Below are 5,028 nucleotides of genomic sequence, written 5' to 3' on the forward strand. Positions count from 1 at the left end.
GGCTTTCTTATAGTCTATCCATGCCATGCTTAGGTTGGTTTTCCTTCTCCTACTGTTCTTCATTACCATTTTGTCTATGAGGAGCTGGACTTTTGTGCCCCTACACTTCCTTCTGCAGCCTTTCTGTTGGTGGGGGATGGTGTTTGTCTCCTCTAGGTAGTTGTATAGCCTTTCACTGATGATACCTGTTAGTAACTTCCACATTATTGGTAGGCAGGTGATAGGCCTGTAGTTACTGGCTATATTTCCCTTACTCTTGTCTTTTTGTACTAAGGATGTTCTTCCTGTGGTCATCCATTTGGGTGCATGGTGATTTGAGATACAATGCTGGAGTTGTTCTGCTATTCGTGGGTGTAGGGCCTTGAAGTTTTTGAGCCAGTATCCATGGACTTCATCGGGACCTGGGGCTTTCCAGTTTGGCATTTTCTTTAGTTGGTGTCTGACTGTGTCTGTCGTGATCTCTGTGAATCTTTGTTTTATTCTCCCTGTTTCTTCTTCCTTGACTTCCTGGAGCCATGTTGCATGTTTGTTGTGTGATACCTGATTGCTCCATATGTTTTCCCAGAGTCTCTTACTTGGTTCGGCTTCAGGAATTTCTGGGTGGTTGTCTTCCCCTCTTAGTTGGCTGTATAGTCTTATTATTATTATTATTATTATTATTATTATTATTATTATTATTATTATTATTATTATTCAAGCTGCACCCATAACTAGAAGAGCAAAACGTTACAAAAAAGAAATGCAGAAATAATAAAGTGTAAAATAAAAGTATGTTGCAAGCATACAATTTTTACAATACGATGTAAAGAATTAATGGGACGAAAAGGGCGCTAGTATTTAACAATTCCATACAGAGTTGATTGAGTGAGTTCTCAGATGCTGAGAATAATATTATATGTTCTAAGAATAAACTGTATTTTTTAATATTGCCGGTGACATGATTTTGGTTGTTCTCATCCGAACACTTAGTATAGATTCTTACCCTGTTTCATATATTTTGATAATTAAGTGCAATTAGTCAATTGCGTCTGTTTTATATCCGGTCTTTCTTTATCCTCTGCAATGGCTCCGTGTCCCAAAGAGGAACACTTCACGTCATCGAAAGATCCTGGTTTGCACAAAAGAGCGAGACTGGAGCATTTATATCGAGTGAATAACTTTTCCCCATTGTTATTTGAGACATATTGCCTGACATGCAATCTGGAGATTAGGAAGAGGATCGAGCTGTCATATTCTTTGTTATGTTCGGTCAATAGATAGATGCATTGTTATCATCCCCTCTGGTGAGTGTGTGGCCGTTCTGTCTTGGTATTTATTAGTATGACAGCTCCAGAGATTGCGTTTTGGCGCAGAACCTATTATTCACGTCACTTTATTTTGAATCGACTTTTATCTTTTTGTCGAACGTCACTGAATATCATCCAGGAGTTATTACTGATTTGCTGATGCTAGTTGGGGAGGCATTATATTTTATGTATTTTAAATAGTAAACTACAGCAGTTATATCTTTTGTCGAATAATGTAGATTATACTCTGAGTCATTTTGAAGGTATTATTGATTTGCTGATGCCCAGTGGGTAGCTATTGTATATGTTGTTCCTGTCACTGTGTGGATTACTGCCTGCGGATACACTAAATGGAATCGGTCGACCGGTTTCCAACCATATATATATATATATATATATATATATATATATATATATATATATATATATATGCATACACATTACCCAGTGATGCAAAGTCCACAACCAGAAAATACTTTGTCACTGGAGGAGGGGGGCGGGCCGAGTAATAATTAATCAGGAGAACATGTGTTTTCTCCTCTCGCTTCGAAAAGTAATTTAGCAGGTGGAAGACTGAGGAATTGGACGCGAGTTAAGCGCTGAAGTATTGCCGCCGGGAAAAGATGTCGAAGGAATGGTTTATTTTGATAAATAAGAAGCTCCGCGAGAATTAATGTTTCCTGATAACAGCCTTTCGCGTCGGCAGAAGAAGAGTAAGAGAGCAGCCAATGATTTATGACTTGCATGGCTGAGGAACGTTCCTCAAGTCCTTGTTATTCATTTGGGAGAGACTGATGAGGGGTCAGTCACTTTAAGCAGGGAGGAAAGGAGGAAAGGAGGAGGAGGAGGAAGCGGAGGAGGAAAGGAGTCCTGTTTTAGGGAGACAAAGGATGGCAAACGGTTGGGGGATGTAGGAGGGAGGGGAAGGGACTACATCTGTCATAGCAAATGAAATGATACTCGAAGGAAATGAAACTTTGATCTCAGGGTGTCAGATCTAATTGAATGATCGTTGGAATTCATCTGACTTTTCTCCACTGAAAGAGAAGAGCTAGAAGATCCTAGACGTAATAGTCACATAGTAAATGACGAAATCCTAATAAAGCGAATTTAAAGTCAAATTGCAAAATGTTAAAACACTGTTTAGTTTACAGTAAAGGAATAAGATCTAAATTTGATAATGACGTGTATTGTCCGCAGATAGCTTTACCTTGTGTTGAAGACGTCACATCAATTTTATTATATCTACTAACATCGGGAAGTATTTTTCTATATTTCTTATTATGCTGACATGATTGGTCAGAGAATAATCAAATGTTTGTGTAGCAGTAATTAAAGTATCTTTAAAAGATAATGTGGCCTAATTTTTTTCTGAACAGATACGTAGTAGACTGTATCTATCTAGAAGTTTAGCATCTTTAAACGTGAATGCTTACATTTTAAATTTGTGCTATAAAGCATATCTTGAGATTAATTTATTTCCACAATATTTACACAGTGCGGAACTGCATAAAAGGAGCAAGTTCGCCAGCATTCTCCCTTTGAATATTGATGTTCCTACATTGGCAAAGTATTCACTTAAATAATATTTCAATTTGGTGCATGGAACTCAAGCCAGAGATTTACCCCACCGTTCCTAAAGGAAAATGAGATTAAGGCCAGTACCCAAATTGCGAGGAAAAAGGCAGAAAATTTTTTATTTTCTTCTCCCCATTCGGTAATGAAGCTTAGATTAAGGTTTTTGTTTTGACAGCTAATTATGAATTTCAGATTCCCAAAAGTTAATCACTTCCCAGTATCGGAATACCAAATCACTGGAGTTTGAACGCCATTGACCGGTTGTATTAAACTTCATATTTATTTTTTAATGCTAGTGGTATTGGCTGGATGTTTAGGAGTTGAATTGGAGGATCTAATTACGTAAGGGAACTATACAAATTAATTATGAATTTTGGCAATCAAAACTTTATGAATTGAATATTTTTTTTTATTGTATCAATATGCCCATACCTCAGATAAGGAGTGATAGATATCATCTAAATTTTCTGTGGTCAAAACATCACATACAGACAGGTTACAAAAGGGTAAAAATTTTGAATAGAGAAAGTAAAATGTGGGTGATTTTGGCAGTTAAGAAAAAGGGGGTTGCTTAAATGTGGCTGGAATACTACAATGTTTGTAATATCATATGCACGAATATATTTATTTGTATAAGTAATAACCTGAATATCCAGGCGTCTTCAGACCATGTTCTTCCTTCTGGTAGAAGAAATTGTTATTGCAAGCCATAAGGATTTTCACCAGAGATAGGAAAGCCAGTCTTTGTGAAGCTTCGTGGATAATTATACTGATTGTGAAATTTCATTGTTAATTTTTCTTATTATTTTAGTCTCCTTTACTGTTATGCATTACTTCCTGAATACTATGCTCCTTGTATTCTAATACATTTTTATATATTTGTTAATCTATTAATTTATTTCTTTATTTTAATAAATGAGATCTCTTCTTTCTATATTTCTATTTACTTCCTCTTACTCTTCCTGAAGAACCCCATATTTTTTGGAAGCTTGAATTTCAAGTTCCTGTAGGCTTGTGCATATGAATAAGAGTTCATCTTTCGAATAATAATAATAATAATAATAATAATAATAATAATAATAATAATAATAATAATAATAATAATAATAATAATAATAATAATAATAATAAGTCATTCTGATTTGTGAAATTTCTTATATATCCTTTAATATTATTTTAGTAATGTTTTCTTGGCTGTTTTTAACCATATATTACTGTGCAGCTCCATCTTAGATATTGTATCCATGATGATAGCCGGGCGTTAATGGCTGAAACAGCTGTCGGCAGAAGAGAATGGAATGGAACCTTGTAGCAACAGTTTTCATCTTTTTCTTCGGTTCTAGCCTCTCTCTCTCTCTCTCTCTCTCTCTCTCTCTCTCTCTCTCTCTCTCTCTCTCTCTCTCTCTGTACAGATCGTATTGGCCACTTTTGCGAGTCTAAAGATTTTATCTAAAGCTAAAAAGATAAGGGTTGACCTTCGAATTTGAACCAATTCCACTCTTACAAATTATAAAGATTAACGTAAGGGACGTTACGGTGAGTCTCTCTCTCTCTCTCTCTCTCTCTCTCTCTCATTGTTCTGAACTCGCATCTCGTGGCATTATATAACGTCGTAGTATTTTTTAATCAATCAGAATAAAAGTTATCGATTGGAATATTTCATCTGAAATTACCACCTAAGAGTTTTATCTCGATAGTTTCCACTTTAAAAAGTTGATAAATAATGAAGGATGTAAAATAGATTAAAGGTATTTCCGAAACTTTATAGTTAACTATTCGTAGATTTATGTCTTTTATTATATCAACACCTCTTGTATAGAGTAAATGATGACAGTTTATTTAGGTGAAAATAATTCAATATATATATATGTATATAAAATAAAGGTTAAACCCTTTATTTATACATAGCTTCGCGTTTTATATACTTCGTGATCAAGTTATCAATAAAATTTAAAATTTATTTATATTTTATATATATAGTATTATATATCATATAATTCTATATATATATATATATATATATATATATATATATATATATATATATATATATATATATACGTATATATATATTATATATATATATATATATATATATATATATATATATATATATATAGTTATATATATATATATATATATATATATATATATATATATATAT

The sequence above is a fragment of the Macrobrachium nipponense genome, chromosome 15 (assembly GCF_015104395.2).
Source record: "Macrobrachium nipponense isolate FS-2020 chromosome 15, ASM1510439v2, whole genome shotgun sequence".
Classification (NCBI taxonomy): Eukaryota; Metazoa; Arthropoda; class Malacostraca; order Decapoda; family Palaemonidae; genus Macrobrachium; species Macrobrachium nipponense.